Here is a 13,257-nt window from a genome sequence, read left to right as displayed (position 1 = left end):
TCCACAGCTTTTTCATGAAAGTCACAATTTTCAAAAATAATTGTAGTGAATATTACCTTGAGTATTCACCTATAGGCACTTGTTTTCCATATTTCTATAATATAAAAGAGCCTGCATAAGTGGTTTCCACAGAAGCATCCACAGAATCAGAAAATCTTAGTTTGTTACGTTGCACAACAAAAATGAATTATGTTTCATCAACCCAAACATTTTGAAAAGTACTAAAAGGACAATCTGTTAAAAATTATTATGGGGTTGGGGCTGGCTTTGTGGCCGAGTGGTTAAGTTCAAGTGTTCCACTTTGGCAGCCCAGGGTTTGACCTGTTCGGATCCTGGGTGCGGACATGGCACCACTCACCAGGCCGGGCTGAGGCGGCGTCCCACATGCCACAACTAGAAGGACCCACAACTGAAATATACAACTATGTACTGGGGGTATTTGGGGAGAAAAAGGAAAAAAAAATCTTAAAAAAAATGTTTATTATAGGGTAAAGGCTCTAGCCTACGTAGCTAAGGTAAGATGAAGTAATCATTTTTAAGGACAGTCACTTTTCTCAGTTCAATGAAGTAGCATTAATTTTAGAAATCTGTGATGAAACAACGTCAGTCAGATTCCTAGATGTGAGAATACACCCAAAGTACTCCTAGCCTGTTTAAAGGATTGAAATCTCCTCAAACAGGAGATTTTACACATATTCTAACACATATTCCTGACATTCAATGGAGCTTACGTTGCAGCGAGAATGTTGTAATGTTGATTTTAACAACATGCTAGATCTAAGTTAGTTTTGTTTGTAAGAATGCAGTTGTTGAATAAACTTTGTAGATCTGCGGATGGGATAAGAAGACAAAAATAGGAAAGAAACAACTCAAACATCAAATAATGATTTTCACTGTCAAGATGTATCTGGATACAGGAAATACTTCAAAACGCTGTAACTAGCAGATTTTAAATACAGCTCAAGCATTTAAAATAAAAAGTTGATATTAAAGCATGTGCAGTTTTTTATTTGTTTCTGGCAGAAGCGCTTAGAAAATACTGCTAAAAACAGCTCACAAAGGTTCTTTGTAGGCTGTACATCCAGTGCTAAGACTATAATACTCCATTCATTTTAAACACTTGCTACACTTGTAATGCAAAAACAATGTGAAACTAAATCACTGTGAGTTCCCCAAAGCAACACAAAAAACATTTAAGGATGATATGAAAATAGCAGCTCCCTGAGTAATATAAGAGTTATTGGAGAATTTAACTGGATGAAAAGGAAAAGAATATAAGAGCAATGAAGCCATTGATTCTAATTTTCCTGGCCACTATATTCCAAAATCAAATGAACATACTTCCTTTATTTTTTTCTCACTTCCTCTTAAGAAAATCATCTATCCAAATGATTCTACTTTCTCACAAAATTATTGTCAGCTTTCCCAATAGAACACATTATTCTTCATACAAGGCATACAAAGACAGTCAATTTGAGTATTACACCCTTCAGTAACCTTTCCTGCTGTCAGAAGTGTGCATCCTTTTTAATTGGATTATTTAGTACATTCAGTCACACACTACTCCAAAAATAGCTGTAGATTTCCTTAAAACTATTAAGATTAAAAAATTGCAATTTATTCTTGGAAACTTAATAAATAATTTAAGCTAAGGGTAATATATCTTGATCAGTGAGGCTTTATACTTGTGCAAGGGTAGAAAGCCAAAGATAATTCAAAAAACCATGCACAATATCAGAGTAACTATCGGATCATCTGACTCTCAGAGTCAGAGAGTATCTACCACATGATTGTGACAGTTCAAGAATGTGTTCTCTGACCCATTAGTGGTTACCAGAGGGAAAGGGGGTTGGGCGGTGGGCGAAATGGGTAAAGGGGCACACACATATGGTGACGAATAAAAATTAGACTATTGGTGGTGAGCACAATGCAGTCTACACAGAAACTGGTAAATAATAATGTACAAATGAAATTACACAATATTATAAACCATTATGAACTCAATAAAATAACTGGAAAAATAAAAGAATCTGTTCTCTGAAAATTCATTATTTGAATGAGAACATACGAAAAAAATTCCTTGAATCTTTTTGAGTTTTCTAAAGTCTTGGGGAATTAGACAAATTAAAACACCAAGTTAGTAGACAATTTAAAAGCATTCAAAATCTAAATAAGTCTCCCAATAATGGGTTAGCAGGTTATGAGGGTATATATTTCTGGCCTAAAATGTCCCTCAACTTAATTGAGTGAAGTGTAAAATGCATTCAACTCATCACAGTCTTCTAATTGTTGAAAAAGGCCACTGCTCCAGATCTGATTTTTAATTAGATAAAATTTTAAGTAAAAATGCAAATTTTAAAAAGATACAATCTGGATGACACTTGAGGGACTCCCTTTTTGAGAGTCTGATAGGTTTTGCGGAAGGTTTCTTAATCTCTCACTTCTAATATGTAAAAATACCATTTTATGTTTCTTTGTGTAAAAACATGATTTTATTTTCATGGGAAAAAATGCATAACATAAAATTACAGCTTGAAAAACCTCATTTCTCATTTTCTCTCAATCTCCTTCTAAATGTTCAATCAGTTTTTCATAACCAATACAGTCTTAGCAAAACATTTCCACCAAAAAGATGGGGGAGTAAGTAAGGTCAAGAATTAAGATAGCTCTTTCATCTTGGCTGCCGACATGCAATCCACACTGAGGAAGACCCAGAAACTTCGGGGCCATGTAAGCCATGGTCAGGGTTGTATCAGCAAGCGCCAGAAGTACCCAGCAGGCTGGAGCAATGCTGGTGGCATGCATCACCACAGGATCAACTTCAACCGCATTACTTTGGGAAAATTGGTATGAGGCATTACCACTTAAAGAGGAACCTGAACTTCTGCCCAGTTGTCAATCTTGATAAACTGTGGACCTTGGTCAGTGAGCAGATACAGGTAAATGCTGCCAAAACCAAGACTGAAGCTGCTCCTATCATTGATGCAGTACAATCTACTACAAAGTTCTGGGGAAGGGTAAGCTCCCAAAGCAGCCTGTCCCAAAGCAGAAGAGCTGAGGAGAAGATTGGGGGATGGGGGGGGGTGTGTGTGCTGTGTCCTGGCAGCTTGAAGCCACATGGAAGGAGGTTCATTAAATGCTAAGTGCTTAAAAAAAAAAAAATTAAGGGGGCTGGCCCAGTGGCACAGCGATTAAGTTCGCACGTTCCGCTTCTCGGCGGCCCAGGGTTCACTGGTTCAGATCCTGGGTGTGGACATGGCATCATTTGGCAAAAAGCCATGCTGTGGTAGGCGTCCCACATATAAAGCAGAGGAAGATGGGCATGGATGTTAGCTCAGGGCCAGTCTTCCTCAGCAAAAAGAGGAGGACTGGCGGTAGTTAGCTCAGGGCTAATCTTCCCTCCCCCCCCCCCCAAAAATTAAGATAGTAAAAGAAGTAACAGTCACGAGTTGGGAGATTTAGAATATCACTTTATGTCCCTGATTCTCTTTCTTCATCCAGTTATCAGGCACATGGAGTAAATGATTGCCTTTATTTTCTTCCTATTCTAATAGTCTAAGAATTCTACCCAGCCCAAGGCTGGGATTTTGGATTTATGTAATAATAACTACTTCTGTATAGTGATTTATAGTTTACATATAGATTAGCTAAGATGATGCTAACAACCCTTTGTAGGGAACAGTTATTTTTATCCTTGCTTTCTACAAATGAGAAATTGAGGGCTCAAAGGGCCCCAAAGAGCAATTCAGCAGCATATAAATGGCAAAGTGAGAGTTCAACCTTACACAAAACCAAATTCAGTGCTTCTTCTACTACACAAAACAGTCGGTGAGAGCATTTTCAATTCTCACCAAGGAAACCTGGAGTCACAGATTAAAAAAGACAAAAAAATAGTCCCGAAGGTTTAGCTTGTCCTGGTATTTACAAATGTTCCTCATTACTAGAATTAAGAGAACACCCATCTCTATTGATTCTCACTATTTAAACTGACAGTCATGAAAATCAGATGACTTTACCTTTGTCTCTTTTGTCATTTCTTTGTAGGTTATTACTGTTTCTGTATTTCTCTGATGAAATTTTAAATTCAGACTGCTTAATAGACCTCCCTACTTTATTACCCCTAGATACCTGGGAATATAAACTAGCCTATACAAGTAGTTAATAACACAATAAGTTTGATCACAGAATATTTTCAAATGACAAAGGTACATACTTCAGATTAGTTATAGCAAAATGAAGAATTTGATTCAGATAATTCTAAAATTTATGATCTATGAAACAGAATTTTTTTATTATCCACTATTTGGGAAAATACTAGAACCTACCACATGTTCTCCATCTATTAAAATAATAGCAATGTCTCCACTCCACTCATTAAGATGGATAACTGGAGATAACTGTGGGTACTTCGGTGATTCAACACTTACTGAGACCAGAATTATTGCAGCACTTTTGACACTGTTGAACTGTCATTCTTTGCCCACTTTAAAGGCTACTTTGGGTTTCATTTTCTCTTAAATATTAAAAAGCTTCCCAATAATATTCACTAAGGACCTTTACTTCTATCTTAAGAAAATTAGAACCGAGTAGATAAATTATGGTGTAATTATTTGTATCAACAAATTCTTAGCATCCAAATGGCTTCATGATAGGATTCTATAAATAATAAACTAACACAGTGCTCTTGGAAAATGTAAATTAGACTTTTCAGTAATGTTTATTATGTGAAGTCAGGTACATGTACTAGGAACTCTCAACCCTTCCTCTCCATAAAAACTAGATTGGACATATTCTTTGAGATATCACTGGTCTCACAAAGGGAGAGGGAGTCTTCAAGGTCCCCTTCTCTCCCTCCAAAAAATAAGCAAACTATACAACAGACCCAGAGAGACTGGATGGTCCAAGAGTGAGGGTGGTTGTGAGGCATGGTGTGAACAGAAGGGAACCTAAGCAATGGGAAGGAAACTAATAGGAGCAACTGGCAGTTGGGAGGGCCAAGGCCACCCTGAGACAAGATTCCTATAGCAACATCTCTGTAGGAAGACTGAACTGTGGAGGTGGGAGACTGAATTTGTGACTTTCTCTCTGGACTAAAACCCGTGAAGAAAAACAGACTACGTCACCCCAAAAATGCCACTTTGGCATGTTGAATATTTTGAATTAAAGGGACTTAAGAAATGGCAGGTACAAGAAGGACACTCTGACTCTCCTTTTTCTTCCTAAAAGCAGGAGAAAAAACTCCTATAAGAAAGGTATCCTCCCTGTACCAAGAGGAAGGCAGACATTCTTATCACCAGAGATGGGGAATTTGCTGCTGATAAATCTGTACAAATAAACCCTGTTAATCTAACCCTTACATCCCTCACCATTTACTACCCTTAGCCCAAACCTCTTTGTCTTATTAATTCTTGACAAATTTATTGTTTCTTTGTCTAAAAGGTAAAAAAGTTCCCTTCTCTGGTCACTTCTTCAGGTCCTCAATCTCTTGTGAAGACTCCCATTTACATGTAAAAAATTTAGTAAAATTTGTATGCTTTTCTCCTGTTAATCTGTCTTATATCAGTTTAATTCTTAGGTCCAGCCAGAGACCCAAAGAAGGTAGAGAATTTTTCTTTCCCTACACCTACAAGGGCCGCTGATGTGGTCCCAAGTCAGAGGTGCCTTTCTAGCTCTACACAGAAGCAGAAGCTAACCCTCTTTGCAAATTAGGTACACTGGACTCCCACAGAATAAAACCAATAAATAAACTCACAAAGGTACTAGAAAGCAAGCCATTATGAGCATAGAAACCCCCCATCTCCTACCCCTTCAGAAGGACAAGAAAAACTGATATTAGAGATTCAAGTGCAGAATAAATATATTACAGAATAGCTATGTATAAAATGTTTACAGAACAAAGGACGCAATTACAAAGATGAGCACACAACAAAAACTATCACAACTAAATAAATTTGAAGGGAAGAAAAGCAAATGGAACTTCTAGATACAAAATATTTAACTGTTGAAATTAAAAATCAATGGATGGATTAAACAGCAGTTCAGACACAGATGAAGTGAACCTGATGAGCTATCCAGGGAATTTATTAAGACTGCAGCAGAGATAAGGGGGCAAACAAGCAAATAAGAGACACAGAGGACAGAGTGAGAAGACCTACCACTATTTAATTGGAATCCCAGAAGAATAGAAAGCATGGAAGAAATGTAAAATTAAAAAAGATACAGGCCTAAAATGACCAGAATTGGAAACACGAAGGCCTAATTTTTCCAGAAATGAGTCCATCGATCTAGGAAGAACAATATATGCCAAGTAGAACAAATAAAAATAAATCCTATCCAGAAACACTGCAACTAAACCACAGAACATTAAAGCAAAGAGATCCTGATCTTGAAAGAAATAAAAAAGAAGGGACAGATTGCTGAAAGTGGAAGAACAGTTAGAATGAAAGCAGAATTCTCAGCAGCAACAATGAAAGCCAAAAAACAACAGAATAACATCATTAGATTTTTGAGATAAAATTGCTAGTCTAGAATTGTGTGCCCAACAAAATAAAGACATTAATAGTAAGCAATAAATGAGGGAGTTCACCACCAGTTCTGCTGAAAAAAGAAATTTCTAAAGAATATTCTGTAAGAAGAAAGCAATATGGGGCTGGCCCAGTGGCGCAACAGTTAAGTTTGCACATTCCGCTTCGGCGGCCCAGGTTCGCTGGTTCAGATCCTGGGTGCGGACATGGCACCGCTTGGCAAAAGCCATGCTGTGGTAGGCGTCCCACGTACGAAGTAGAGGAAGATGGGCATGGATGTTAGCTCAGGGCCAGTCTTCCTCAGCAAAAAGAGGAGGATTGGCAGCAGATGTGAGCTCAGGGCTAATGTTCTTAAAAAAAAAAAAGAAGAAGAAAGCAATAATCCCCCCTAATTGGCTGACATATAATAAGAAATGTAGAAAAATAAAATGGTAAAGGTAAAGGTAAATAAAAACAAGTATTGTATAAAATAATAAAAGTGTCTAATTTGTGACAGTTTTTAAAAGTACTGAAATTTGGACAATGGTATATAAACCAGGAAAAGATAAGAGCTAAAGTATTCTAAAGTTGGGGACCATAAAAATAGTACTTGATAGAAACAAGTCCAAATAGTCCAAATGTGTCAATAATCAAAATAAACATAACTAGATTAAACTCATCACTTTAAAAACAGACTGCAAGTTAAGTGAAATAAGCCAGACAGAGAAAGACAAACAACATATGATTTCACTCATGTGTGGAGGATAAACTAACACATGGACAAAGGAACAGTTTAGTGGTTACCAGAGGGGAAGGGGGTTGGCGGTGGGTACAAGGGGTGAAGGGCACATTTATATGGTGACTGACAAATAATAATGCACAACTGAAATTTCACAATGTTATAAACTATTATGACCTCAATAAAATAAAATTTTTTTTAAAAAACACAGACTGCGAATTGTGTTTTTTAAAAATCCATGCTTTTTTATAAGGACATAGAAAGAGAAAAGACAAATTCATTATTAGGGACACAGAATATAATGATTAAATGTTCAACTCACCAGGAAGATATAACAATTCTAAACTTGAATGCACCTAATAGAATACAGTATCAAAATTTATAACATAAAAATTGATAAAAATACATGCAGAAATGGATAAATCCAAGTTATACCAGCAGATTTCAAAATAACAGTTAATTATTGACATTTCAAAGCAAACAGAAAACAGAACAAGACATTTAGCAAAGACAGAAGATTTTAATAATACAGTTAAGAAATAAAATGTAGGGAGGGATAGGTATAAGATTCAGCATCTCATAATTAGAGAATATAGATTTTTTCATAAGCCACTTATCATGATTAAGCAAAGAAATGTCTCAACAAATTCCAAAGAATTGACATCATACATCACATTCTCTGATAACCCAGAAATTACATCGAACTTTAGTAACAAAAATATAAAATCTGTATATATTTAGAAGTTAATGCACATAGTTCTAAATAACTATGGGCAAAATAAGAGAAAACTGAAAAATGCTCAGAACTACTAGAACCAATAAGTGAATTTAGCAAGGTCACAGGATAAAAGGTCAAAACCAATGCTCTTTCTATTACATACTTGGAATAAACAATTTGTTAAATTTTTAAAAATTTCATTTACAATAGCATCTGAAAACATGAAATACTTAGAGCTAAGTTTAGCAAAATACATACAAGACCTATTCTTAAAAAAATAAGAAAAGAAATTACAGAGGACCTAAGTAAATGGGGAAATATACATGTCCATCCTTTGGAAGACTCAATATTGTTACTATCGCAATTTCCCTCAAACTGATATATAGGTTTAATACAATCTCAATCAAAACTCAAGCAGCCTTTTTTTTTTAAATCAAAAGTGACAACTGGATTCAAATTTATATGGAAATGCAAAGAACTTAGAGTAGCTAAAACAATTTAGATAAAGAGCAAGGTTGGAAGACTTGCACTAATTGGCTTCAAGACTTACTATAAAACTATAGTAATCTGACAGAGTGGGTATGGCAAAAGGACAGCCCTAGATCAATGGAACAGAATAGAGAATACAGAAATAGACTCACATACACAGGGTCAATTAATTTTTTTTTTTTTGAGTAAGATTAGCCCTGAGCTAACATCTGTGCCAATCCTCCCCTTTTTGCTGAGGAAGACTGGCCCTGAGCTAACATCTGTGCCTATCTTCCTCTACTTTATACACGGGATGCCTACCACAGCATGGCTTGCCAAGCAGTGCCATGTCCACATCCGGGATCCGAACCGGCGAACCCCAGGCCGCTGAAGCAGAACGTGCGAACTTAACCACTGCGCCACCAGGCTGGCCCCAGGGTCAATTAATTTTTAACAAAGAAACAGGCAATTTAATGGTAAAAGGAAAGTATTCTCAACAAATGGTACCAGAATAACAATATTCTTATGAAAAAATGAACATCGACTCATCTCTCCTATGCAACAACTGATTTGAAATGGATCATAGGTCTAAATGTAAGAACTAAAACTATAAAGCTTCTAAGAAAAGAACAGGAGAAAATCTTTGCAATCTTGGGGTAGACTAATATTTCTTAGGACTTAAAAAGCATGCACCCATTTAAGAGAAAAAATTGATAAATTGTACTTTATCAAGTTTAAATACTTTTGCTCTTTGAAGCACATTGTCAAAAAAACCATAAAGGTAAGCCACAGAATGAGAGGAAATACTTGCAATACAAATATCTGCCAAAGTTCTTGTATTCAGAGTATATACATCTCTCTCTATAAGTCATAGTAATAAATAATGAAGGTACGTTGTATAGGTATGGAGACAGACAAACTGATCAAGAATCAGAAAAGAGGGCCCCTCAAAAGACTCTTGTCATTTGGAACTCTACAAGACAGACATGGCAAGATAGATCAGTGGGGAAAGGAGAGACTATTCAAATTGGTTATCCATACAAGAAAAGAAACTTTGGATCCTTACTTTGAACCTTGCGCAAAATTCAGTTCCAAATAGATTGAAGATTTAAGAGTCAAAAAGCAAAACTTTTAAAAGAAAACATAAATACCCTTCTGCTTTGGGGAAGGAAGGATTTCTTAAGACAAACAAAAGAGCTATCCATGAGGAAAAGACTGGTAAATTGGACAACATGAAATTAAAAATTAAATTCATCACAAGACATCTTAAGTGAAAAGATAAACCAGAGAAACACATAACTGAAAAGGACTAGTAGGTAGATTATATATAGAGTTTAAAATATTAAGAAAAAGACAAATAACCCTACAAAATTAAAACAGGCAAAAGACATGAAGAGGTATTTCATAGCAGAAGAAATATGTATGGCCAACAATGAAGATATCTACTTGACTTCACTGACAATCAAAAAATATAAATCAAGATCACAGTGAGATACCATTTGTATCCATTTATCTTTTGTCGTATAACAACTTAGCTCCAAACCTTAGTGAGTTAAAAACTCATTCAACATTTCTCATGATTGTATTAGTTAGGTTGGGCAGTTCTGGTGTGGGCTAGCTTGGCTCTTGGGCGAGGCAGGTCTCAGCTGGGGTGCCTTGTCTTTGCTCCACATGGTCTCCTATGCCCCAGCAAATTAGCCTGGACGTTTTTCACACGGTGCGTTCAGTGTTCCAAAGAGCAGTAAGAGAAGACAGGCCCCAATGTGTAAGTGCTTTTCAAGCCTCTGCTCGTGTCACAGTTGCTAATGTCCCCTTGGCTAAAGCAAGTCATATAGCCAAGGACAGAGTCAAGGAATGGAGTAACAGACTCTAGAAGTAAAATCATATTGCAAATGGATATGCATACAATGATGAGAAGAATTTGTGACCATTTTGCAATCCATCTACTTAATTTTACAATCCATCACACCATTCTTACACGTATTCCTTTGGCAAAAATTAGGAAGGATGACAACAGCAAAGTCTGGGAAACAACTTGTAAAATTGAATATTGGCATACTCTAATGCTAGCAACTCTGTGCCTATGTAAATAGCCAAAAGAACCTCTTGCACATGTGAAGAGTTGAAATGTAAAATAGTATTTTTAGCAACATTGGTCTTAAAAAAGCTATAAACAACTCCAATGTCCATTGTTAGGAGAAAACATAAGGAAATTCAGGTACAGTTACACAATGAAATATTATATAGCAGTGAAAATGAATTGTTCATTTACTCATTTAATATTTACTGAGTACATACTATGTGCCAGGCATAGTTTGAGATGCTAGAGACAGCAGTGAACAAAAATTCAAACACACATCAGATAGTGAGAAGTGCTACAGTGAAAAATAAAGAAATTTGTTATGTGTACATATGTATGTGTTTGTGTACAATTTTTAACAGGGTGGATAGAGAAGCTTTCTCTGAGAATTTGACCTTAGAGAAGAGCCATGAAAAAATATGAGGAAGAGTGCTGTAGGTAAAGAGAAAAAAAAAGTGCAAAGACTTTGAGGCAGGAGTCTGCCTGGCATGTTTCACTTACCAATAGTTATTAAGGTTACTGATAAATTCAAATATTTAAATTCTTATAAATTATAGAGATTTGTAGATATAGAGATCCTAAGGATATCTCTATGATTATCTAAGAAAAACTAAAGAAAATTGCTCCACCCCATAGAAACAGTATGAAAATCTCCTACAAAGAGATCTTAAACTTATTAGGGGCAGGAGAACCTTCTATATTCTCTTGATTAAATGCTTTTGGCAACTTGGAGACCTGAAGGTTTTCTGGAAGGAACCAGACTCAACAATGAGAGAAGCGGCTGGTCAGATCAACTAATTCAACTTTACTGGACTTTATTTTGTCCTCATCTAGACCACAGAACAGCACTTGACAGAGGTGACCGTTTCTTAAAAGAATTCTAAATAAGTAAAAACCTTCACATGCTTTATAATATATATACACTACATAAGAGAAAAAGTGAAAACTCTTGCTCCCCTCTGCCCCTCATCTGTCTAGTACTCTCTCCGCTAGATGTAACTACTTTTTACTAGTTTTGTGTATCTCACCATTCTTTCTTCAAACACTCCTTAGTCTCCTTTGCCAGCTCTCTTTTATCTCACCTGGGCCCTCTCTCCTTCCTTATGTCCCCAAGTGACTTACGTGATTCCAGAGTTTAAAATACTAGCCTAAATTTGTATTTCTAGTCCTGACCTCTAGATTTGTACACCTAATAGCACCACTTGGATGATTCCTAAGCATCTCAAATTTAACATGCCTTTTCTTCCCTATCCCAATCAGCCTTCTCATAACAAACCTGGTCCTCCCCAAACCTTCCCTCTCCCAGTACTTGGCCCAACCATCCACCCAGTTACTAAATCCAGAAGCCTAGTCATCCTTGACTCTTCTCATTTCCTTATTCCACACATCTAATCCAAGACTCAGTCCTACTCCAAATATATTTAGTATCCACCCACACTGCTCTCCATTTCTTTGCCACCTTTCTAGTTCAGGCCATCTTCTTCTCTCACTTGGACTACTGCAAAATGGACTCCTAACTTCTTTTTCCATTTCTATTCTTGTCGCCTTCAATTCATCCTCCACATATGAGCAAGATTGAACTTCTTATAAATCATATTATTCCCTACTTGAAATGGTAGAATGACTTCCTATTGCACTCAAAATTAAATCCAAACTCACTCCCATGGCCTGCAAAGCTCTACACAACCTGGACCATGAGTATGCTTCCTACCTCATCTCACGTTCCTGTATTCCAGGTGTACTGTGCTAGAGCCTCAAATAGGCACATATCCACACTAACTCTCTCTCAGACCCTTGTTTGTTTCCTTCATAACATTTATTACACTATGTTTATTCTTTCATTTCTGTATTTATTTTTTTCTCTATCAGGCTCCTGACTAAAATATATGCTTTTGTCTTTGTTTCCCATTGTTTTCCCCAGAACCTGGTAAAAGGCCTAGGACACAAGATATTTGTTTACTGATTGGATGAATGAACAAATACAGTAGATTTCAGTGCTAAAAGATCTTTCCATGCAAGAAAGTTAAGTGCTAGAAGACATCATTAAACATCAAATTCCCAAATTTTAATTCTTAAATTCTGTGTTAAGGTTTACACAGATAATGTAAACTGTTAACAATAATACAGAAAAGGGGGAAAGCATGGCCTACAATGCCTCATTTGGTTAAGAATCCCACATATGTTGTAAAATATTCACAAAATGAAATATACATATATATTTATTTATTGAAATTTCATTAATAATAAACAAACAATAATCGAGTAAGCAGCAACAGAAAGACATGATTTCCAAAGAGGGTTGGGGAAAAGTTGTTAGCAACTGCTCGGCAAGCTACATGATGATAACGATGATAGCAATCATGGTTAACTATATGCCAGGCACTGTTCTAAATACTTCATTTATCTATTTATAATAAAGGTACTGACTTCATTACCTAGGAGGAAACTGAGATAGCAAGAGGTTTAAGTAACTAGCCCAAAGGTTGCACAGCAGTAGAGCTGGAATTTGAACCAAGGTAATCTAGCTTCATAGCCCTGGCTCTTAACACTAGCTACCTTGTCCTTCCAGAAAAATCTATAAAGACCAAGGTTATTATTAAAGAACCTTGAGAACAAGAGAAAACATCACAATGAACTACTGAAAAGATTATGTATTTCTGGACAAGGCCAAACTCTTTAGCAACTGTAGTTAGACCAGCTGGGGTAGGATTACTCAATGGGTTGCCCTTGCTTAATTTAAAAATGCCTT

The 13,257-nt window shown here is 36.3% G+C and overlaps 1 protein-coding gene across 3 annotated transcripts in view; it reads right to left on the bottom strand.

Annotated features, from left to right (window-relative positions):
* VMP1 (vacuole membrane protein 1) overlaps nucleotides 1–13,257 on the bottom strand; it is a 125,487-nt gene that overhangs the window by 108,302 nt on the left and 3,928 nt on the right. The gene's annotated exons all lie outside the window — the stretch shown is intronic.

The sequence above is a fragment of the Equus caballus genome, chromosome 11 (genome assembly GCF_041296265.1).
Source record: "Equus caballus isolate H_3958 breed thoroughbred chromosome 11, TB-T2T, whole genome shotgun sequence".
Taxonomy (NCBI): domain Eukaryota; kingdom Metazoa; phylum Chordata; class Mammalia; order Perissodactyla; family Equidae; genus Equus; species Equus caballus.
Note: the sequence above shows the minus strand (reverse complement) of the source record. Positions and strands in the feature narration are given on the sequence as shown.